Source organism: Pinus tabuliformis, chromosome 1_2 (genome assembly GCF_031772625.1).
Source record: "Pinus tabuliformis cultivar Carrire ecotype Pingquan chromosome 1_2, CPIR1, whole genome shotgun sequence".
Lineage (NCBI taxonomy): Eukaryota > Viridiplantae > Streptophyta > Pinopsida > Pinales > Pinaceae > Pinus > Pinus tabuliformis.
In genome coordinates, this window is record NC_142298.1 from 166,982,995 (window position 1) to 167,007,897 (window position 24,903).

Sequence of the window (24,903 nt, forward strand, 5' to 3'; positions counted from 1 at the left end):
AAATGCGACTGCTAAGAAAATATTGCAGGAAGAATATAGGAGCCATGGATTTTAGAAGTACAACGCTTCACATCAAATAAATTTGTTGCAGAATGAAACTGATTTCTCATTTTCCCCTATTTTACTAAAGTCTGAAGCCTGGTTATCTAGCCTCCACACCTACCTGTCAATTTAACCATTGTTTATTTAAACAAAATTTGTTGAGTAGGAAAGTATGCTAGGCGGGGTTCTTTTTCTCCGCATTATAGATTCTTCTATAATGTGGGTGGATCTATGAAAGATGAAACTCAAATCCTATTAACTATGTCCTTTAACTATGTCCTTTAAATATGTGTAGCAGTGTAACTATTGTTATTGATGAAGTTTGTTGAAGAATATGTGTAAATGGAGGGACTCTCGAAAATTATATTAATTGTTTTATCCCGCGTTATATCATTGTTTTAAGATGATTATATTATGGGGCACATCAAAACCTTTGGAGTTACAAGTAGAAATCACAAGTACGAAAATAATGGAAACCGTAAAAAACATTCCAAGTTCCAATTTCCTTTCTTGTATGTCAAAGTTGTTAAATTCATTAATAACTATCACCAGTTCCACAAAATAAGAACTTCATTAATAGTTATAATTGTTCTAAAAATATCTAAATTATTATCCTTAGTATTGCAAAAATTGTATTTGGAATATAAAACAAACTTTTAATCTCTAGCTTCAACAACTTATTCGACCCTTGTGACAAGTGGATAAGCAAATGGTATATTAAATATGCATAATGAAATAGTGTAACTATATAAATTAAATCATTGGTAAGAAGTTTAGAAACATTAAATTGGGAATGTGTGTAACTGTGGAGTGCTGGCACTCCACCTTTTCCACATTGAATATTAGGTTAGCGAGGAAGTGAATAAATGAAGGCATTATGCTTGAAAGTCTATCACAAAATGCGTGTACTAGTTTTTCCAAGATGAGAAGTGACAAAATGATGTGTGCGGAGTGAGGATAATTACAGAACTCCTGCACAAACAGAACTCCTTCACAAATATGAGTTATGTTAATTCAGTGTGCGAGGAGCCTTGTGCAGAGAGCTTTCATTTTTCATTTTGGAGACTTTTCTCGCACTCTACACAACTTTTAACCAATTAATTAGTGGCAGGGGCATGGACTGTGTTGCATTGCAACTAATACATGGACTGTGTTGCATTGCAACTAATACATTTGAATTTGAATTATTTGATTTGATTTTGTAACAATTTCTAGGACATCTAGTGAACCCAATAATATGCCCATGAAAATTTGACCCACATCAAACTATAACAATATTTTTTTATTAGCATAAACCTCAATCTAAACAACTTATTTTCATTTTTTGTTTTTTAATAATTATATAAATTTTACTATTCATCTCTATTACAATTCTCTTTTTTTAGTTATATATTTTAATTTTTCTATTTGCCTTGTTTTTATTTTCATATGATATTTTAAATTATATATTCAATATGATTAAATTAAAATTTAAAATTTTTTAAGTTTATAATTTGACTAAATTTCTTTCCTTGAAAATATAATAAGCTTTTAATTTTTTTGATTTAAATTTATAAAAATTTGATGGCATAATAACATTGTTGTGTAATCTAAAATAGTAAATTAAAATATAAATCTTAATTGTAGGTTTGAAAAGTATTTTTGAAGGTTCAGTGTATTCTTTAATCTAAATGAAAATGGATATTAGAATAGACGAAAACAACCCCTTACTACCAATTGTTATTTTAACAATGGAATTATTTTTAATAAATATAAGGTTTTAACTTAATTTCATTATATAATTTGTTATTTTTTATTAGTTGAAGTAAAATTGTAAATACAAAAAGAAATTTCAATTTCTAAATTTCTAAAACAAAAACAAATCCTCCAACATTTGAGGCTCAAGATCTTGGAGGCTAAAAGAAATGTGTAGCAAAGGCAAGGAGGATCATATTAGAAGGAGTTTGAGATCATAGTGTCATGAACCTCCATGGGAAGGATACTCCATATGCTATGTGGTAAGCCTTGATAGACTTGTTTTAGAATAACAATGAACACAAGAAGCTAGCACCGAAGGAGAAGCTTCGCAAGATCAAGATTGAAAAGGGTGACACAATACCAAAGTACCTGAGCAAGTTCACCCAATGTCAGGATGAACTTGGGAGTGTTGGTATTACACTTGTTTAGGATGATCTATTAAGCCTATCACTTTAAGCCTTCCGAGGAGCTAGCACAACTACAAGGATTCAATAAATGGGAGGGAGAATCTACCAAATTGGGAGATATTTTGGTCCGATTTGGTGCAAGAAGAGATAAGGGGCAACACCAGAGATGGGTCGTCATCCAAACAAGATAAAGACAACCTTGCATTAATCAAGAAAGGAAAGAAGGCCAAAGGAAATAAATCCCAAGGTGAGGTTGATTCGAGCCATGAGGGAAAGAAGAAATACTTGTCCAAAATCAAGTGTTTCAACCGGGAACTATGCCATGAAGTGTTCACACAAGTAGGAGAGCAAGAAGGAGCCTGTGGTAGAAGCAGGAGGTGAAGCTTTGGCTTCAAGCTCTAAGCTTGATTTCACTCTCATCGCATGCATGGTCAACAACATGATGGTGAGTGTGTGGTACGTGGATAATGGTGCCTTGTTCCACATGATAGGGAATAGAGAATTCTTTAGTGATTTGGAGGAGAAATATCTCTAGAGGAATATTGAGTTTAGAGACGATGGAAGGTAAAACATGACTAGTATTGGTAAAATCACTCTTAAGAGGGAGTAGAGCTCCCCTCTCAAGCTCAAAGATGTGTTGTTTGTTCCAGATCTAAAGAATAATCTCATCTCTGTAGCAGTGTTGGAATACCGTGGTTATGATGTCATCCTCAATAAAGGTAAAGCCTTTCTGAGGCACATAGCCAGGGGGTAGGTTAAGGAGATGGATGCTAGATTCAATAAAATGTATGCACTTGAGGTAGAAGATGCATCCAAAGCCTTGAGGAGCAAGGCAAAGGTTACAGGCTTGATGGTTGAGAGGGAGCCTAATTTACCTCTCAAATGGTGACTCAAAAGTAGCCTCAGAAGATTTGGCGCAACCACAAATAGAGAGGAGACCAAGTGGGGACATTCACTGAAGCAAAGAATTAATTTAATTTCCCTTAATTAAATTCGGAGAAATTTGAATTCTATTTTCAAGGAAATATTTGGAGGAATTTAACTGAAGTGTTATGAGACTTATCTATGAGTTAAATGAGTTAATTCAAGTAGGAGACACTTGGGTTGAGTTCTACATGATTGATTTCTAATTTGTAGCAATCATGATTAGTTAATTTGAGTTATTATGAGTGTAACTAGATCTCACTATTAGTAGAACTAGTTGAAGCACAGTTAAGGGTGTGTAACTAATTTCACTGAGTGATCATGAGTTAAATTGATCAATCAACCAAAATTAACTCATCCATATAGATAACTAGAGTTACATAGTTGACATTGGAATTCAAGGAAAATGTACTATAGTTGTAGCATAATCATGTTTACAGTTGGTGCATGTAGTTAGAGGAGGGCCTATTGGGAATTGCACAATTCTAATTGGGAAGTTCCCTAATTAAAAGGGGCTAATTCCTTGAAGAACAATGCAAGGAAATAGGGACTTAGAAAAGCCATGCTTTGTTTAAGTATTGATAAGAGGCAACTTGTTGAGTAGTGAGATAGATTGTACTAGTGAAAAGATTGCTTACCCTTGAGCAAACATTGTAAATCTTTTCTATTTTCTGACTTATGCAATATACAAATAGGAGGGGTTTTGTGCAGTTGTTTTCCCCTATAAAATCATTGTATAATATGTGATTGAATTTTTTCTCATATATGCTTTGGGGTTTCTCGGTCGCTTAATTGTTTGTGCAATTGATAGAGTAAGATTCAAGTCTTTTGATTCAGATAAATTTCATAAGTAGTTTTTAATCTACAAGTACTTTCTACAAAGGATTATTGTCCATGTTTAGGGAAGAACAATGTCTGTAGATCTTAAAGAAATCTTATAATGTTAAAAGGTATCTTTTGTAAAATGTTGAAAAGTAATTGGACTGTATGTTTTAAAATGGAGTGTGTAAAAATAGTGTTGTGTGCTCTTAGAAATTAGAAGTTATCTACTATCCTAAAATCCTCTGCTCTCACATTTATTGATTTGGTTTCTTTGGATTTAGCTTTGCCATAAAAATCTTATTTGTTTGAAATGCAAAAACAAAAAAATTTCCTTTCTAAATGCTTTTCAATGTCTTTGTTTTTCTTGTTATTTTTAAATAAGTTAACAAATCCATGATTAAACTATAAATACATATAAATTTCACTATATAAACTTTAAAAATATTATGTTATACAAAAATAAAATATACATTTTGAAGAAAAAAAAATTGAAAAAATGTTTAATTATATTAAAACTTTCAAACTTTACCGTAACATTTTAGATTATGATTTAAAAACAATATCATTTTTAACTTTAAACTTTCAAAAATAAAACATAAATAATGGACTCTAAGTTTTATTTCAAATGTATTTATTTCACATTCACATTTCTTTCCTACCAAAAATAAATAAATTCATCTATGTTATTATTAGTGTGATATTATTTCCAAATATGAAACAATTTTCTTGAATTTAATTTCAATTTATTAATATATTATTAAAGTTTTAATCTCTATTTTTTAAATAATTATAAAACATCTTAATGTTACTTTTAAAGCTTTTTCATGTATTTATGATTTTCCATTGTATTATATATTCTTCGTGCATTGTCTTGTATTATATAGTTTTTATTTTTGATTGGTTAAAATATTTAAATATACATATTTTATGTGATAATGATTAAATTTTTTGAAACTGAAATTAGTTTATTAGGTTTTACATAGAAAAGAGATTACCTGAAATTCCTTAAAATTTTATTTTACTTTAAAAATATTAAAAAAAAGTATTCCAATGTTAATATAGTTTTGTTGAGTTAAAGTGTTAGAAAGCTTGGTATTATGATAAGTTTTTTGAAATTGGGATCTAATTTAGGTATAAATTATATATTTAAGAGAAATTGTTTTTCATGGTCAACACTCTTGGTGTGACAAAGGTTGTATAATATATTAGGGTTGATCATCTCCTTATAATATATTAATTTTGAAGGCCCATGAGACCTTATTCGTATTTTAGGAATATGAGTTTTTTTTCCTTACAATAGTCAAAATCGCTTGAGGGAATTGAACTCTCATAAGGAGGATAACAACATTTCTAATCATTCTAACTAAATCCAACTAACATAAGCCATTATTAGTCCTTGGCTTGTCATGGTCTATATCATTCACCTCGTGGTCAAAGTGTGTTGAATTTAAGAACCTAAATATTTCTATTTTTTGTAAATTCAAAAATTATTTCTTGATTTCATGGAAATCTTATTTCTAATTTTGAATTGGCTCATGTTTCTCTCATGGGACATGTGTTTTATTTTCCGTATTTTTTAATCCTAACAATTCATTAAAAAAATAAATCTAATTTTTTAAGCGGTGATTATGTTGGTGAGTGATATCCTATTATGGCTCACACTACTAACACTGTGAGGTGTGATGTTGCTACTTCTTTGCCCAATATTACAGTTCCCTTATGTGGGCGAGGGTGGGTGCTAACATTGTGAGGCATGATGTTGCTACTTTTGTGCCCAATATTACAGTTCCCTTATGTGGGTGGGGTGGGCGCTAACAAATTGTGGAGAGGAAGCTTGGTATTCATCACCACTATTATGCACTCTTCACATAGAAATTTAAATGTTTCACCATATCATATCACATCACGACACAATTTTACAATTTTGATCATTTTAATGTCGAACTAGGAAGGTATGCAACTATTTAATTAGCTTGCTAAATATTAATTCAAATAGTGATATCATGTAAAATAATTAATTTTTTGGACATAAACCAAAAAAAGCATATAGCCTTTTTAGTAAAATCTTAAATAAATTATCCTATCTCTCGATGAAGCAAACTTTGCAAGATCTTCAAGTCAAGTTTGATGTTCCAATTCCCATCTCGTGTGATAACACCAGTGCCATCAGTATCTCCAAGGTTCCTGCGATGCATTCCAAAACAAAGCACATTCTGATCAAATATCATTTCGTTAGAGAGTAGGTTGCCAAAAAGAATATCAATCTTGAATATGTTAGCACAAAGGAACAAATTGTTGACATCTTTTCCAAACCATTACCTCGTGAAGCATTTAAGTATCTTCGCCAAAATCTTGGATTCTACCAAGTTCTCATTAGACTCTTTTTGTTATCTAACTAAGTAGAAAGGGGCAGTGGAGGTGTGTACAACTCCACGGGATGACATTTTGTCAGGGTGAGTTAACCTTTGAGATTGATGAAAAAGGGGGAGAGAAGGTAGTAGGAAGAGGTGTCATGATTGTAGGGGAGAATTTTGTGTTGCCATCAAGCCAAAGGGGGAGATTATTGAACACTGGTTGCCATTAACGTCAACCCAAGCAACACTAGGGTCTACCCTAATCTTGCATGGGACTTTTTACTTGAAAATTGTTAGGATATTCCGACACATAGGAAATAGTTAAGTTCAACTTGGTCTAGAATAGAGTTAGGTATAGAGTTAGGTAAAGTGTGTTTCTTTACCCTTGTACATTTTGTAACTTACAATCCAACGGTCACGATATGTAGTGATCCGACGGTTCATTCTCTCCTCGGTATTACCGACACTTGATCCGTGGCTTGACACCCGATTGGTCCTTGAGTTCTATTTAAAGCGCATGGAGGGTCATTGTTCGTGTAATCCGTGCATGAGAGAAGCTTATGTAAATTTTCATTCTTTGATTAATAAATTGCCTGTAGTACCCACGTTGGGACAAGCCGTGGACTGTTTCCCTCTTTGAGGGTTTTAACCACGTCAAAAATACTGGTGTATTGATCTGTGATCTCTTTGTGAGCGATGTCCTTTTGGTATTCTTTCTGAGGAACTTACCCTGTAAATTCCTACATGGTATCAGAGCTATTTGAGGGCCGCGTCCATTCGTGATCCAAATCTGAAGCCGGTAGAACTGCATGCGGCTGTCGTTTCCTAGATCTGTTGTTTCTGACTGCTTTCGGGCCAAGAGGACTGCCGTGTTGCGTTCGGAGCATCTGTTCCAGTGAGGAACCCCTTTCGTTTCACACGAAATGGTCTCCGGTAGCCCCAGCTGAATCATTTTTCAGATCGAGAGGTATACAGTGTTTTTTGCCGTTTACTGTTATTTTCTCTTTGCTTATTTCGGTTTCGGTTTATTTAGCCCTTTTTTTAACCGGATCTATACCTTTCATTTCTACGTATGCTCTTTGCCCTGCGACTCTGTGTGATCTGGGAAAATCAGAAACAGAAAGGAAGGATTTTTCTCATGCGTATGCTCTTTTCCCTGCACCTTAGTGTGATCTCGGAAAATCAGAAACATTGAGAAAAATATTTAGTTTTTCGGCTAAAGCTAACTTTGAGATTTTTTTAAAAATTTCTAGTTTTTTGGCTAAAGCTAACTTCGAACCGCAAGGTTCGTTTTTCTTTGCATATTCGTGTTGGGTTTTGTGTTTTGTGTTTTGTAGGGAAAAAGAGCTTTCTCAAGGCAAGCACGCAAACCAAGCCCCCCCCCCTCTCTCTCTCTCTCAAATTTTTTGTATAGATCAATTGGTTCAAAGCTATTTTAAGAGAGTAGAGGTCTTGGGTTCAAGTCTCCATTTTGTGGGGGCGGATTTTTTCATTCCCGCCCATTCGCGCACTTTGCCGACAACGTCAACAATTTTTTTCAAAAAGCCATAACTTCTTCATCCGGAAGCCTTTTTCAGAGCCGTTTTTTTTAAAACCGCCTATTTTTCGAGATCTATCCATTGGAACACTTACTTTCAGCATCTTCAGCTTCAGTTAAAAAAAAAAAAATGGAAAGTCCATGCCAAGTCATTCTTGACAGCACTAACTACTTCCAATGGGTAGCCTACATGGAAGATTTACTTAGAAGTAAAGGTCTCTTCAGAATAGCCACAGACCAAGAGAAGAAACCAAAAGATGAAGACAAGGCTGCAAAATGGGAAAATAGACAAGATCAAGCACGTGGTTTGATAGGGATGTCTATTTCTCCTGATCTTAGATTCCACATTGCAGAACTTGAGACTCCTCATGAAGCATTAGAAAAACTCACTAAAGTTTTTGGGATTAAAAATGAAATTAGAGCCCATCAACTTGAAAATGAGTTGCTTACTTTGGATCCTAATAATTTTTCTTGCATTGAAGATTTCTTGTCCAAATTCAAGACCCTTAGATATCTCTTGGAAGGTGTTAAAGTTAAGAAAGAAGATGGTAACCTTATTTATTCCATCCTTACTAAGTTGGGACCAGCCTACTCTGTATTTGTTTCCACTTTCCATTCTACAAGGGAAGCTTTCATTTGTCAAGGAAAAGACTACAAGGCCCCTTCCTTTGACTCCTTTTGTGATTCCTTAATAAGAGAACAAGAAAAACTCTTTCACCTTGGTCTTCTTAATCTTGGAAACTCTTCCATGAAAGCGTTAGCCGCCCAACAACAACCAAATTCAAAGAATCCTAAGAAGTCATATCCTCAAAAGAATGGTCCTAAACCAACTCAGCCTCAAAATGAAAGATCATTTCAGCAAAATGATAAGACCAATAAAAACAAATGGAAGAAGACTGATAGACATTGTAACTTTTGTAATCGAGATGGCCACTTAGAATCTAAATGCTTTAAGAAGATGGAAGCCTTGGAAGCCGCAATGAAGAAACATAACATCCATGTGGAGCCTAATTCAACTTCAACTTCCGGAATAGCACTTTCTGCATGTCGTTGTCAATCATCTCAGTCTGGTTATGCATTAAATGTATCTTCTTCTTCTTCTCATTCTCATGAGTGGCTCATTGATTCTGGAGCCTCTTATCACATGGCCAAAAACCAAGCCATGTTTTCTTCTTTAAATGATTGTAACACCAAAAATATATATGTTGGTGATGATAGATCTCTTAATGTTGTAGGGACTGGAACTGTTCATCTAGACAATGGTCAGTTTAATGATGTATTATGTGTTCCAACCTTATCCTGCAACCTTCTATCTGTCTATCAGATAACTCATTCAGGTGAAGGTAAAATTGTTGAATTTTCACCTCATGATGTTGTAATCAAGGATCTAAAAGATCCTAAACAGATTCTAGCTACTGGTCTTGCTGATGATTCCACAAGGTTGTATAAGTTTCACAACTTTGGGTCATCAAATCTTCCCTCAGTATTTGTTGCTCATAATGATGAAGTGAGCAAACTTTGGCATGAGCGATTTGGTCACTTAAACTATCGCTCCCTTCAGCATCTATGTAAAGAAAATATGGTGACAGGTCTTCCTATGGTATCTTGCAGAGATGGTGTTTAAACTGGATGTGTACTCGGAAAACATCATCGGGACAGTTTTGACAAACGTGCCTCTTGGCACGCCTCAGCCCCTTTACAGCTTGTGCACAGTGATTTATGTGGTCCTCTTCCTGTTGCTTCATTCTCTGGCTGCAAGTACTTCTTAACTTTCATTGATGATTTCTCCAGACGCACTTGGGTATACTTCTTAAAACTCAAGAGCGAAGTATTTAACACATTTTTGGCCTTCAAAGCCTTTGTTGAAAAACAATCTGGACATCAAATTCTTAAGCTAAGAACTGATAATGGTGGAGAATATGTTAAAAACACATTCATCAACTTTTGCACCGAAAATGGAATTCAAATGCAACATACTGTTCCATACACTCCACAACAAAATGGTGTAGCTGAAAGGAAAAATCGCACCTTAAAAGAAATGGCTAATTATATGCTGCAATCTAAAGGACTCAGTCTTAGTTTTTGGGCCGAAGCAATTAATTGTGCAAATTATATAATCAATCGCACTCCTACTAAGGTTCTAGAGAATATCACTCCAGAAGAAGCTTGGAGTTCCATTAAACCAGATGTAAGTCACCTTTGTGTTTTTGGAAGTGAAGCATGGGCCCATATTCCAGATGAAAAGCATAAAGCTTTAGAACCTAAGAGTGAGAAATGTACTTTTGTTGGATACTCTGAAGATGTAAAAGGTTATCGACTTATTCCATTTAAGTCCAAAAATGTTATCATTAGAAGAGATGTAAAATTTGATGAAAATAAATCGGCCTGCGAGCCTAGTCCGGCAGATGTGCCACCTCTTCCTATCTCTTCTACTTTTGAAAACATTTCTTCTTTAGATGATGAAAGTGAGGATGACAATCCTCCGCCACCTTCTCAGGATCCTCAACTTCCAAGATGGGTCTGTGCTACTCGGGATGCAGCAGGTGATCTTGCCGGTGATCCTACAGATCAGCGACGTACACGTTCTTAGTTTGAAAGAGCCTCTTCTTTACTGGCTCAAGCTCCAGTAAATCATGATCCTGACACTTTTGCAGAAGTTTCAGGCCATCCACATTGGGAAGCAGCTATGAATGAAGAATATCATTCATTGATGACAAATGATACATGGGATCTTGTTCCTCTACCAAAGGGACGCAAACTTGTTAGATGTAAATGGGTTTACAGAACCAAGTATGGACCAGATGGGAAAGTTGATAAACATAAAGCTCGTCTTGTTGCTAAGGGCTTTTCACAGGTTGAAGGCATTGACTACACTGAAACCTTCTCCCCTGTTGCCAAAATGAACTCTATCCGCCTTGTTCTTTCCCTTGCTGCCTCTTTAAAATGGGAAGTCCATCAGATGGATGTTAAATCTGCCTTCTTGCATGGGGACTTGCAGGAAGAAATCTATATGGAACAACCCATTGGCTTCATACAAACAGACTCCAGCCTTGTTTGTCGACTTAAGAAATCCCTTTATGGTCTCAAGCAAGCTCCTCGGGCTTGGTATGCCAAAATGGATAGCTTTCTTTAAGAATCTGGCTTTTCTAGGTGTCATTCTGACAATACTGTCTACACCAAGAAAGTGGGCAACTCTCTTATCATCCTTGTTCTTTATGTTGATGATATTATTCTTACTGGTAGTGATCCCAACCTTATAAACCATGTGAAGTCCAGCCTTAAAAAGAAATTTGAAATGACAGACTTAGGACACTTACACTATTTTCTCGGTCTTCAAGTCTTGCAATCCAAGGAAGGTATTTTCCTTTCCTAGTCCAAGTATGCTTGTGATATTCTTCGTCATTTTCACATGGAAGACTGTAAGCCAGCCCCTTCTCCCTTTCAGTCTGGAGTCAAACTTTCAGTCTCTTGTACTTCTCCTGAAGTTGATGCTACCTTATACCGTCAACTTGTAGGAAAACTCTTGTATTTAACCCATACTCGCCCTGATCTTTCCTTTGCTGTTGGCCTTGTTGCTCGTTTTATGCAAAACCCCCGTGAAAGTCATTGGAAAGCAGCTAAAAGAATACTTCGTTATGTTTGAGGTACAGTAAAGTTTGGGATTCATTACAGTGCCAAAGCAGCTCCTCTGTTAGTTGGTTTCACTGATTCTGATTGGGCTGGTGACCCTGATGATCGGAAGTCTACTGCCGGTTATGTCTTCACTCTTGGTTCAGGACCTATTACATGGGCTTGTAAGAAACAGGCTGCCATTTCTCTTTCGTCAGCAGAAGCAGAGTATCATGGTGTCGTGGAAGCTAGTAAGGAAGCCTTGTGGCTTCGTCAGATCCTATCAGAGTTTGGCTTTGAGCAGCAGCATCCAACCACACTTTGGTGTGATAATCAAAGTGCCATTCAGCTATGCAAAGATCCAGTCCAGCATCAGCGCAACAAACACATTGAACTACACATGCACTTCATCAGAAAGCTCATTCATGACCATGTTCTTGAAGTGCAATATTGTCCAACAGATGATCAGGTTGCAGACATCTTCACAAAGGCTCTCACAGAGGCGAAGTTCACTAAACTTCGATATATGCTTGGATTTCAGGAAGTTGTCACTAAGGGGGGATAGGCTCTAGTGCCTCCTTCCTTCTCCTATTGTGTCATATTTGTAAATCCTTCAATCCTATCCCAAGTTGTTCTTAAGGGGGATGTTAGGATATTCTGACACATAGGAAATAGTTAAGTTCAACTTGGTCTAGTATAGAGTTACGTATAGAGTTAGGTAAAGTGTGTTTCTTTACCGTTGTACATTTTGTAACTTACAATCCGACGGTCACGATATGTAGTGATGCGACGGTTCATTCTCTCCTCGGTATTACCGACACTTGATCCGTGGCTTGACACCCGATTGGTCCATGAGTTCTATTTAAAGCGCATGGAGGGTCATTGTTCGTGTAATTTGTGCATTAGAGAAGCTTATGTAAATTTTCATTCTTTGATTAATAAATTGCCTGTAGTACCCACGTTGGGACAGGCCGTGGACTGTTTCCCTCTTTGAGGGTTTTAACCACGTCAAAAATACTGGTGTATTGATCTGTGATCTCGTTGTGAGCGGTGTCCTTTTGGTATTCTTTCTAAGGAAATTACTCTATTCCGAGTCAAGGATTTTTTAGATGGATTCCAATCATCGGGATGTTTCCATTAATATATGGCACACAAAGTAATTCTTCACGGTTTGAGAGATATTCATGTTCGAAGTTAGTAACCCGAGTTAGTGGGCTAAAGCCCCATGGGGTTGTGGCATGGCACTCATTATAGGTTGTGGTCATTGAATAGTCAATAATTAATAATGTTTTAAGATCCTAAAATCCCTCCAACATTTACTTGTTGAAGACCCTCTCAACCTAAGTGTTTCTATAAATTGTGACCCTCATATCCTCCTCATGTAAGCACTTTTTAATGAACTAGATTTTGAGAAGACCTATGTAATCTTTTGAGTTTAAGGTTTCATTGAGGTCTGGTTAGGGCACAAAATTATGATCAAGTTTGAAGGTTTGTTTTGAATCAAGTTTAGAGATTTCGATTCTAGGATTTCGCTGCTTCAAACAAGTCATCGTGGAAGTTTTGCTATAACTATTTTTCTACGAAGGTTCAGAAGTTGAAACTAAAATCCGTTTGAGCCGAAATATTTATGAACCCTCTGACCGAATTTAGGATCTTGGTTCGCTATATTATCGGATATATGATATGAGGAAGTTAGGGCTTTTGTAGGCTCTCGAATTCCATGTCAAACAGTTGACCTGAGGAAAATTATCATAACTTGCTCTATGAGAATTGGATTCAAATTTTATAAATATGGATAGAAAGAGGACGTCATTTAGTCATTTGGATATTGGTTTCAGGGCCGAAGGTCGAAACAGTGACACATGGCACATCATACAAGTTCGCTCTACAGAACTAGTCTATAATCCGGTCATCATGGGAGATTGGGAATAACTCTTTCTTGAAGATTCCAATCTCAATTAGACCTACGGGGTTGGAAAAAAGACTTATAGAGCTAACCCAAGACGAAATTTCTGACCTTAGAGATCCAAAATTACATAGATGCAACAGATTCAATATCAAGCTCCTAGAAGAAATGAAAAAGTATGCATTCAAGGATCACTGCAATAAGGACCACACATCAACAGTGAACGGTAAGTCTTCTACAACAAGGTATGTATGATTAGTGTTTGTATTTGAATTTTGAGTATCATCTATGACATATTTTTTTCAGGACAATGGAAGTATATTGTTTTTTATTTGTTTGGCCCTTGCTTGTTAATGCATTTGCAGGAATGATGGCACTTTAGAACAACTCAGACACATACTATAAGGACATGCAATTCCAAAGTAACATTACTTGAAGCAAGAACAAAGTATCTCAGTAGCTCCAAGTAATCCAAGAAGAAATGTTGAGTCAAGTGTTAGGTCTTGTCAAAAAGTGAATGCTGTAAAAGAGCCATCATTGTAAATTTGTAAAAGTGTCATCATTGAAAGAGTCATTATTGTAAAAGAGTCAATCTTCGTAGAGTCGAAGAGGCATTGTTGGTAGGTACAAGAGTCATTATTGGGGTGATGTCATAGTTGGGTTGCAGGTCAAAACGTGATTGGGTGTTCACGCAAGTATAATAAATTTATTGTATCATGGATCATTGCCCTTGGTACAGGAGTCCACACTCTTCTCTCACTTCTGATCATTATAGTGTGGCAGGGAGGTGCTACAATGGTCCATGAAATAAAGCAGAGACCTAATTTAATTTTATCTTAATTAAATTAGGATAAATTTGAATTATAATTTCAAGGAATTATTTGGAGGAATTCAAATGATTGATATGAGACTTACCTTTCAGTTAAATCAGTTAATTCAAGTAGGAGACACTTCAATTTAGTTCTCCCTGATTGATTGCTAATTTGTAGCAATCAAGATTAGTTAATTTGAGTTATTATCAATGTAACTAGATCTCATCGTTAGTAGAACTAGTTGAGGCGCAGTCAAGGGTGTGTAACTAATTTCACACTAAGTGATCATCAAGTTAAACTAATCAATCAACCTAAATTAACTCATTCATGCAGATAACTTGAATTACTGAGTTGAGATTGGATTTCAAGGGCAATGTACTATCAGTTGTAGCATAATTAGTGTTTACAGTTGGTGCATGCAGTCACAGGAAGGCCTATTGGGAATTGAATAATTCTAATTGGGAATTTCCCTAATTAATTGGGGCTAATTCCTTAAGGAACAACGCAAGGAAATAGGGACTTGGGAAAGCCAGGATTTGTTTAAGTATTGACACGATGCAGCTTGTTGAGTAGTGAGATAGATTGTACTAGTGAAAATGTTGCTTAGGCTTGAGAAAACATCGTAAATCTTTTCTATTTTCTGACTTATGAAATCTACAGATAGGAGGGGTTTTGAGCAGTTTCTTTCGCCTAGAAAATCATTGTTTAATGTGTGATTGAATTTTGTCTCATATATGCATTGGGATTTATCCACCATTTAATTATTTCCACATTTGATAGAGTATACTCAAGTATTTTGATTTACATACATTTCATAAGCAGTTTAAATCTACAAGTAATTTCTACAAAGGATTATTGACCATGTTTATTGAAGAACCATGTCTCTAGATCTTAAATAAATCTTATAATGTTACAACATGACTGGTATTGGTAAAATCAATTTTCAGAAGTAGTTGAGCCCCCCTCTCAAGCTCAAAGATGTGTTGTTTGTTCAAGGTTTGAAGAATAATCTCATCTCCATAGTAGTGTTGGAATACCGTGGTTATGATGTGATCTTCAGTAACGGTAAAGCCTTTCTGAGGCACATAGCCATGGGGTAGGTGAACCAGATCGGTACTAGAGTCAATAACATATATGCACTTGAGGTAGAAGATGCATCCAAAGCCTTGAGGAGCAAGGCAAAGGTTAGAGGCTTGATGGTTGAGAGGGAGACTAATTTACCTCTGAAAATGGAGACTTAGAAGTAGCCTCGAGAAGTTTTGGTGCAACCACAAATGGAGAAGCACAGAGGAGACCGAGTGGGGACATCCACTCAAGCAGAGACCTAATTTAATTTTCCCTTAATTAAATTAGGAGAAATTTGAATTCTATTTTCAAGGAAAAATTTGGAGGAATGAAATGAAGTGATATGAGACTTATCTTTCAGTTAAATCAGTTAATTCAAGTAGGAGACACTTGAGTTCATTTCTACATGATTGATTGCTAATTTGTAGTAATCAGGATTAGTTAATTTGAATTATTATTAGTGTAACTAGATCTCACTCTTAGTAGAACTAGTTCAGGCACACTCAACGGTGTGTAACTAATTTCACACTGATTGATCATCAAGTTAAACTGATCGATCAACCTAAATTATCTCATCCATATAGATAACTCAGGTTACGCAGTTGAGATTGGAGTTCAAGGGCAATGTACTATCAGTTGTAGCATAATCGATGTTTACAGTTGGTGCATGCACTCAGAGGAAGGCCTATTGGGAATTGTGCAATTCAAATTGGGAACTTCCCTAATTAATAGGGGGCTAATTCCTTAAGAAACAACGAAAGGAAATAGCGACTTGGGAAAGCCCTGCTTTGTTTAAGTATTGATAGGAGGCAGCTTGTTGAGTAGTGAGATAGATTGTACTAGTGAAAAGGCTCCTAAGGCATGAGCAAACATTGTAAATATTTTCTATTTTCTGATTTATTCAATATACAGATAGGAGGGGTTTTGAGGAGTTGTTTTCCCCTAGAGAATCATTGTGTAATGTGTGATTGAATTTTGTCTCATATATGCTTTGGAATTTCAGGACAGTTTAGTTGTTTCCGCAATTGATAGAGTAGATTCAAGTCTTTTGATTTAGATACATCTCATAAGAAATTTGAATCCACAAGTAATTTCTACAAAGGATTATTGACCATGTTTAGGGAAGAACAATGCCTCTAGATCTTAAAGAAATCTTATAATGTTAAAAAGTATCTTTTGTAAAAGGTTGAGAAGTAATTGGATTGTATGTTTTAAAATGGAGTTTGGTAAAAATAGTGTTGTGTGCTCTTAGAATTTTGAAATTGTGTGCTAGCCTAAAACCCTTCACCCTTATATTTATTGATTTGGTTGCTTTGGATTTAGCTTTGGCATAACCTTCTTATTTTTTTGAAATGAAAAACAAAAAGGATAATTTTTTTTTCCTTTGTAAATCCTTCCCAATATCTTTATTTTTCTTGTTATTTTTAATCAAGTTATACAAATCCATTATTAAACTATAAATACATATAAATTTTGCTATATAAACTTTAAAAATACTATGTATAATAAAATAAAATAAAAGATACATTTTGAAAAAAAAGATTAAAAAATTGTTTAATTATATTAAAACTCTTAAACCTTACCGTAACATTTTAGATTATAATTTCAAAACAATATCATTTTTAACTTTAAACTTTCAAAAATAAAATATATTTAATGGAACTCTAAGTTTTATTTCAAATGTATTTATTTCACATTCACATTTCTTTTGTACCAAAACATATAAATTCAACTATGTTATTATTAATGCGATATTACTTCTAAATATGAAACAATTTTATTGAATTTAATTTCAATTTTTTTATCTATTATTAAAGTTTTAATCTCTATTTTTTAACTAATTATAAAACATCTTAATGTTATTTTTAAAATTTTTACATGTATTTATGATTTTCCATTGTATTAGATATTCTTCATGCTGTCTTGTATTATATAGTTTTTATTTATGATTGGTTATATATATATATATATATATATATATATATATATTTGTGTGATAATGATTAAATTTATTGAAACTGAAATTAGTTTATTAGGTTTTACATAGAAAATGGATTACTTGAAATTCCTTAAAATTTTATTTTACTTTTAAAATATCAAAAAAAGTATTCCATTGTTAATATAGTTTTGTTGAGCTAACATGTTAGAAAGCTTGCTATTATGATAAGTTTTTTTAAATTCGGATTTAATTTAGGTAGAAATTAGATATTTAGGAGAAATTTTTTTTCATGGTCAACACTCTTGGCATGACAAAGGTTATATAATATATTAGGGTTGATCATCTCCTTATAATATATTAATTTTGAAGGCCCTTGAGACCTTATTCCTATTTTAGCAATATGATTTTTTTTTCCTTACACTAGTCAAAATCGCTTGAGGGAATTGAACTCTGATATGGAGGATACCAACATGTCTAATCATCCTAACTAAATCCAACTAACATAAGCCATTGTTAGTCCCTAGCTTGTCAAGGTCTATATCATTCACCTCGTGGTCAAAGTGTGTTGAATTTGCATGTTTTTATTCTTTTTTTGAAATTTTAAGGGAAGTTTTGAAAGAACCTAAATATTTATATTTTCTGTAAATTCAAAAATTATTTCTTGATTTCCTAGAAATTTTATTTCTAATTTTGGATTGGCTCAGGCTTCTGTGATGGGACATGTGTTTTATTTTCCGTATTTTTCAGTCCTAACAATTCATTAAAATAATAAAATTAATTTTCTAAGTGGTGATTATGTTGGTGAGTGCTATCCTATTATGCCTCACACTACTAACACTGTGAGGCCTGATGTTGCTACTTATTTGCCCAATATTACAGTTCCCTTATGTGGATGGGGGTGGGTGCTAACACTGTGAGGCCTGATGTTGCTACTTCTCTACACAATATTACAGTTCCCTTATGTGGGCGGGGGTGGGGGCTAAATAGTTGTGTAGAGGAAGCTTGGTATTCATCACCATTATTATGCGCTCTTCAGATAGAAATTTAAATGTTTCGCCATATCATATCACATCACATCACAATTTTACATTTTTGATCATTTTAATGTCGAACTAGGAAGGTGTGCAACTATTTAATTAGCTTGCTAAATATTAATTCAAATATGTGATATCGTGTAAAATAATTAATTTTTTAGACATAAACCAAAAAAATCATATAGCCTTTGTATCAAAATCTTAAATAAATTATCCTATCTCTCGATGAAGCAAACTTTGCAGGATCTTCATATCAAGTTTGATGATCATATTCCCATCTTCTGTGATAACACTAGTGCTATCAGTATCTCCAAGAATCATGTGATGCATTCCAAAACAAAGCACATTCTGATCAAATATCATTTCATTAGAGAGTAGGTCGATGAAAAGAATATCAATCTTGAATATGTTAGCACAAATGAACAAATTGCTGACATCTTTACCAAACCATTACCTCGTGAAGAATTTGAGTATCTTCGCCAAAAGCTTGGGATTCTCCCAAGTTCTCATTAGACTCTTTTTGTTATCCAACTAAGTAGAAAGGGGGAGTGGAGGTGTGTACAGGTTCGCAAGATGACAGTTTGTGAGGGTGAGTTAACCTTTGAGATTGATGAAAAGGGGGGATAGAAGGTACTAGGAAGAGGTGTCATGATTGCAGGGGGAGAATTTGTGTTGCCACCAAGCCAAAGGGGGAGATTATTGAATGGTGGTTGTCATTGATGTCAACCCAAGCAGCACTAGGGTCTACCCTGATCTTGCATGGGACTTTTTACTTGAAAAATTACTCTATTCTGAGTCAAGGATTTTTTAGATGGATTCCAATCGTTGGGATGTTTCCATTAATATATGGCACACCAAGTAATTCTTTATGGTTTGAGAGATATTCGTGTTTGAAGTTAGTAACCCGAGTTACTGGCCTAAAACGCCACGGGGTTGTGGCATGGCACTCATTATAGGTTGTGTTCATTGAATAGTCAATAACTAATAATGTTTTAAGCTCTTAAAATCCCTCCAACGTTTGCTTGTTGAAGACCCTCTCAACCTAAGTATTTCTATAAATTGTGACCCTCATATCCTCCTCATGTAAGCAACTTTTTAACGAACTAGATTTTGAGAAGACTTGTGTAATTTTTTGGACCTCATGACCTTCTAACATAGGATCTATTAAAGGGAGTTTAAGGTCTCATTGAGTTTTGGTTAGGGCACAAAATTTTGATCATGTTTGAAGGTCTGTTTTGAAGCAAGTTTAGAGCTTTTGATTCTAGGATTTCGCTGCTTCAAAGAGGTCATTGTGGAAGTTCTGCTATAGTGATTTTTCTACGAAGCTTAAAAAGCTGAAACTAAAACCCATTTGAGCCGAAATATTTATGAACCCTCTAACGGATCTTGGTTCGCTATATTATCGGATATATGATATGAGGAATTTAGGGTTTTTGCACGCTCCCGAATTCCATGTCAAACAGTTGACCTGAGGAAAATCATCATAACTTTCTCTATGAGAATTGGATTCAAATTTTCTAAATAGGGATAGAAAGAGGATGTGATTTAGTCTTTTGGATTTCGGTTTCAGGGCCGAAGGTTGAAACAGTGACACGTGGCACGTCATACAATTTCGCTCTACAGAACTAGTCTATAATCCGGTCATCGTGGGAGATTGGGAATAACTCTTTCTTGAAGAGTCCAACCTCAATTAGAACTATGAGGTTGGAAAAATGACTTAGATAGCTACCCCAAGATGAAATTTCAGACCTTAGAGATTGGAAATTACATATATACAGCAGATTCAATATCAAGCTCCTAGAAGAAAGGAAAACGTATGCATTCAAGGATCACTGCAATAAGGACCACACATCAATAGTGAAGGGTAAGTCTTCTACAACAAGGTATGTATGATTAGTGTTTGTATTTGAATTTAGAGTATCATCTCACACATATTTTTTTGCAGGACAATGTAAGTATATTGTTTTGTATTTGTTTTTGCCTTGCTTGTTAATGCATTTGCACGAAGGATGACACTTTAGAACAACTCAGACACATACTATAAGGACATGCAATTCTAAAGTACCATTACTTGAAGCAAGAACAAAAGTATCTCAACAGCTCCAAGTAATCCAAGAAGAAATGTTGAGTGAAGTGTTAGGTCTTGTCAAAATGTCAGTGTTGTAAAAGAGCCATCATTGTAAATTTGTAAAAGAGTCATCATTAAAAGAGTCATTATTGTAAAAGAATCAATCTGCCTAGAGTCGAAGAGGCATTTTTGGTAGGTACAAGAGTCACTATTGGGGTGATGTCATAGTTTGGTTCTAAGTCATAAAGTGATTGGGTGTTCGAGAAAGTACAAGAAATTCATTGTATCATGGATCATTGCCCTTGGTATAGGAATCCACACCCTTCTCTCACTTCTGATCATTATAGCGTGGAAGGGAGGTGCTAGGCTAGTGCATGAAATCAAGGAGAGACCTAATTTAATTTTATCTTAATTAAATTAGGATAAATTTGAGTTATAATTTCAAGTAAATATTTGGAGGAATTTAACTGAAGCGATATCGGACTTATCTTTTGGTTAAATCAGTTAATTCAAGGGGGAGACACTTGATTTCAGTTTTACCTGATTGATTGCTAATTTGTAGCAATCACGATTAGTTAATTTGAGTTATTATCACTGTAACTAGATCTCATTGTTAGTAGAACTAGTTGAGGAGTAGTCAAGGGTGTGTAACTAATTTCACACTAAGTGATCATCAAGTTAAACTAATTAATCAACATAAATTAACTCATCCATGCAAATAATTCAAATTACCAAGTTGAGATTTGAGTTCAAGGGCAATGTACTATCAGTTGTAGCATAATTAGTGTTTACAGTTGCAGTCACAGGAAGGCCTATTGGGAATTGCACAATTCTAATTGGTAATTTCCCTAATTAAGAAGGGGATAATTCCTTGAGGAACTATGCAAGGAAATAGGGACTTGGGAAAGCCAAGATTTGTTTAGGTATTGACAGGAGGCAACTTGTTGAGTAGTGAGATAGATTGTACTAGTGAAAAGGTTGCTCACACTTGAGAAAACATTGTATATCTTTTCTATTTTATAATTTATGCAATCTACCGATAAGAGGGGTTTTCGATAGTTGCTTTTCCCTAGAAAATAATTGCTTAATGCGTGATTGAATTTTGTCTCATATATGCTTTGGGATTTATCAACCGTTTAATTGTTTCCGCATTTGATAGAGTATATTCACGTATTTTGATTTACATACATTTCATAAGCACTTTGAATCTACAAGTAATTTCTACAAAGGATTATTGACCATGTTTAGGGAAGAACTATATCTCTAGATCTTAAAGAAATCTTATAATCTTACAACATGACTGGTATTGGTAAAATTAATTTTCAGTAGTTGAGCTCCCCTCTCAAGCTCAAGTATGTGTTGTCTGTTCAAGGTTTGAAGAATAATCTCATCTCCATAGTAGTGTTGGAAGACCGTGGTTATTATGTGATCTTCACTAAAGGTAAAGCCTTTTTAAGGCACATAGCCACAGGGTAAGTGAAGTAGATCAGTGCTAGAGTCAATAACATGTATGCGCTTGAGGTAGAAGATGCATCCAAAGCCTTGAGGAGCAAGACAAAAGTCAGAGGCTTGATGGTTGAGAGGGAGCCTAATTTACCTCTGAAAATGGATACATAGAAGTAGCCTCGAGAAGTTTTGGTGCAACCACAAATGGAGAAGAAAAGAGGAGACCGAGTGGGGACATCCACTCATGCAGAGACCTCATTTAATTTTCCCTTAATTAAATTAGGAGAAATTTGAATTCTATTTTCAAGGAAACATTTGGAGGAATTAAGTGAAGTGATATGAGACTTATCTTTCAGCTAAATCAGTTAATTCAAGTAGGAGACACTTGAGTTCATTTCTACATGATTGATTGCTAATTTGTAGCAATGAGGATTAGTTAATTTGAGTTACTATTAGTGTAACTAGATCTCACTCTTAGTAGAACTAGTTCAGGCACAGGCAAGGGTGTGTAATTAATTTCACATTGATCATCGAGTTAAACTGATCAATCAACCTAAATTATCTCATCCATATAGCTAACTCAAGTTAAGTAGTTGAGATTGGAGTTGAAGGGCAATGTACTATTAGTTGTAGCATAATTGTTGTTTACAGTTGGTGCATAAACTCAAAGGAAGGCTTATTGGGAATTGTGCAATTCAAATTGGGAATTTCCCTAATTAATAGGGGGCTAATTCCTTGAGAAACAACAAAAGGAAATAGCTACTTGGGAAAGCCCTGCTTTGTTTAAGTATTGATAGGAGGCAACTTGTTGAGTAGTGAGATAGATTGTACTAGTGAAAATAGAACTATTGTTCTAAGTAGCCATTATGTTGGTAAGTGCTTAACAGTGACATTCTTATGACTGGTCCTGCTATGCCTCACAGTGCTAACACTGTGACAATTAATGTTGATACTTGCAGAAATTCATATTAAAAACAGTGTGTAAGTTCCTTTAGACAACGAACTTCCGCACAACATCGTTCCACACTAATGGCTCGAACTTCTGCACACATCATTCCGCACTTATGTCTTGTGGTAATATTCTTAATATATAGTTTGATTGTCCCACAAATTCGATTTGTCTAAGAGCCCAAAATTCTATCACCAACCATGCCTTTCACCAATTTATGATATGAATGTGAACACAAGCTGCAATGGAAGTGGTTGTTCTTCTTGCTGAAGATCAATTTGCATGTCAATGTGATAAGGTTGAGAGAAGAAATGTGACCGAAAAGAAAATATTGCAGGAGAAATATAGGAGCCATGGATTTGAGAATTACAACGCTTCACATCAAGTAAATTTGTTGCAGAATGAAACTGATTGATCATTTTCCACTATTTTACCAAAGTCTGAAGCGTGCTTATCTAGCCTCCACACCTGCTTGTCAATTTAACCATGGTTTATTTAAACAAAATTTGTGGAGCACTAAAGTGCACTAGGCGGTGTGCTTCTGCGCTGCGCTATAGATTCTTCAATGTTAAAAAATGTGGGTGGATCTATGAAAGATGAAACTCAAATTCTACTAATTATGTCCTTTAAATCTGTGTAGCATTGTAACTTTTGTTATCGATGTAGTTTGTTGAAGAATGTGTGTAAATGGAGGGACTCTAGAAACGTAAATTAAATGTTTTATCCCGCGTTGTATCATAGTTTTAACAAGATTATATTATAGTGCACATCAAAACCTTTGGAGTTACAAGTAGAAATCAGAGTACCAAAATAAGTGCAAAATAATGCATCAAAAAGCTTTCAAGTTCCAAGTGCTTTGCTTGTATGTCAAAGTTGTCACACGAATTCCATAAAATAAGATATTCATTAATAGTTATCATTGTTCTAAAAAATCTAAATTATTATCCATAGCATTGCAAAAATTGTATTTGGAATATAAAACAATCTTTTAATATATGGCTTGAACAACTTATTCGACCCTTTCTACAAGTGGATAAGCACATGGTATATTCAATATACATAATGAAAAACGTGGGTGGCTCTATGATAGATGAAACTCAAATTCTGCTCATTGCGTGTATCCCTTAGAGCCGTATAACAGTGTAACTTTTTTTTATGGATGAAGTTTGTTTCGAGGTCCCGACACATAAGCTTCGACCTCAAGCTACACAAATCTAGTATGTTGGTGATGATGCAAGATTCAGATTCGAGTCCCATACAAAAGTTCGTTAAGGAGGAGATTAACCGAAGCATGGAGGAGATTAATTGTGGCATTACACTTTCATGATAATAAAATAAAAAGAAACAATTTGTGGCATTACAATTTAATTATAATAAAATAAAAGGAAACAAATGTTATATGCCATTCAACAGCAGCGCCATCGGTGGAAATGGATTCATATGAATATGGTTGGGATATCCAAAGGATAACATTGACTGAGAATTATTATTATTATAAATCAAATAAAAAGTCTGTATCAATATGTAAATCAAATAAAATCGGTGGAATACAATCAGCTAAAGGGTTCAGCATTTGATTCCATGCATTTGTATCGGTATGTAAATCAAATAAAATCCGTCGAATACAATGAGCTAAAGGGTTGAGCATTTGATTCCATGCATCATCTAATTAATAGCTTTGATTTGCTTCGGTGAATAAACAATGGTATGAGTAAATCATGGCATTTGCTCGACTCCACACAAGAAACATCCGGTATTATCTTGTTGCCATCCTTTCCATATTGGCCCTGCGCCAAACCAAAGCAAACCACATTTTATCAAAAGGAATGAAAACCAGAAATTATTATAAGGAATCAAAACCTGAATGCTCCCAATCAGGTCCTTTACCTTTGTGCATTCAAGATTGGGAAGATTGGGAAAGATGATGGAGCCATCTATGATGGTGATGGTGATGGTCATGCTCACTGTCCAAACCTCGGCGTTGTGGACGTGAAATCGCCCAAACGCTTGCGACAGTACACCCAGTCCAAGGGAAATCCATCTGCGTCAAGCAACTCAATCTGGGTCTCCTGGAAAGCTACAAACGTCCAACAAATCTCTTTGGCGGTTAGTTAATAATTGCCTTGAAACAGAGGGACTTTCAAACAAACAGTTAATAATTGCTTTGAAACAGAGGGACCTTCAAAGTTTAAACAACACAACAGAGCCGAGTGGAACATGCCCATCATCATCAAATTGGTTCGAGTTTCGTG

General features: G+C 34.9%; 1 long non-coding RNA gene across 1 annotated transcript; it reads right to left on the bottom strand.

The window, feature by feature from the left end:
* Window positions 1-24,118: 24,118 nt before the first annotated feature.
* LOC149205010 (uncharacterized) lies at window positions 24,119-24,692 on the bottom strand. Its single transcript, XR_016251821.1, has 2 exons — window positions 24,539-24,692; window positions 24,119-24,438 (listed from the first exon to the last, which is right to left on the bottom strand). It is a non-coding gene; the product is annotated as an uncharacterized LOC149205010 (long non-coding RNA).
* Window positions 24,693-24,903: the final 211 nt, after the last annotated feature.